Raw genomic sequence first — 795 nt, forward strand, 5'->3', positions numbered from 1 at the left:
ATAAGAGGGGCTCACAAGACGGAGCTACAACAGATAATTTTGTTCTGAAGAGAGACGATGACAGCATATCTGGGGTGAGATGTCCTTCCTATGTTAGCTCTTTCAAACTTCCTTAGAAAATGATAGAATATTTTAGGCTTCTTTGAGGAAGGACCTTCGGTTTGCTCGCTCTTTAAATGTGGAAAGTGATTGAGTAGCAATCGCAAAGGAAAGATGATGGTCCCTATACTGAGATCACAACAGGTATCCTGCACTGTTTCTTCCTGCTGCTAAAGCTAAGTTATTTTCCAGGGAAATGATCAAACATGTTATTTTATATGTGAGCTCCATTCTGAATGCTGAAATTATTGCGTAGGATAATAAGGAGCTGTAATTGGCCATTAGGCACTGGTTACCTGCTTCCAATAAAATTATGTTGCTCTACACCCATGATTATATTGAAATCACAAAGAGCTCCTTAATGTCAGGCTTATTTGCACTAGTGACATAATGAAAGGTTGGATAATCTATAATTTGCAAGACTAAAAGGTCGCAGGGCAATCTTAATGGATAGACCGATATCCAGATTTGGAGATCTTTTCATGTTTTAAATAATCTTCAGCCGTCATTGGAAATGATGTTTGTAATAGTATTAAGGGGAAAAATCTCAAGTTTGTTCCTTAATATTAGCCTTTAAAAAGCAGCATATTAGTATTCAAAGGCCTAACACTAGGTCTAGCAGAAAAATGCAAACTGTGTTGTTTCTTAATACTAAACTCTAAATATTCATAGTATATTTATTCTGTAAGTCCACAG

Source organism: Protobothrops mucrosquamatus, unplaced genomic scaffold (genome assembly GCF_001527695.2).
Source record: "Protobothrops mucrosquamatus isolate PMUCROS unplaced genomic scaffold, P.Mucros_1.0 scaffold977, whole genome shotgun sequence".
In the NCBI taxonomy this organism is placed as follows: domain Eukaryota; kingdom Metazoa; phylum Chordata; class Lepidosauria; order Squamata; family Viperidae; genus Protobothrops; species Protobothrops mucrosquamatus.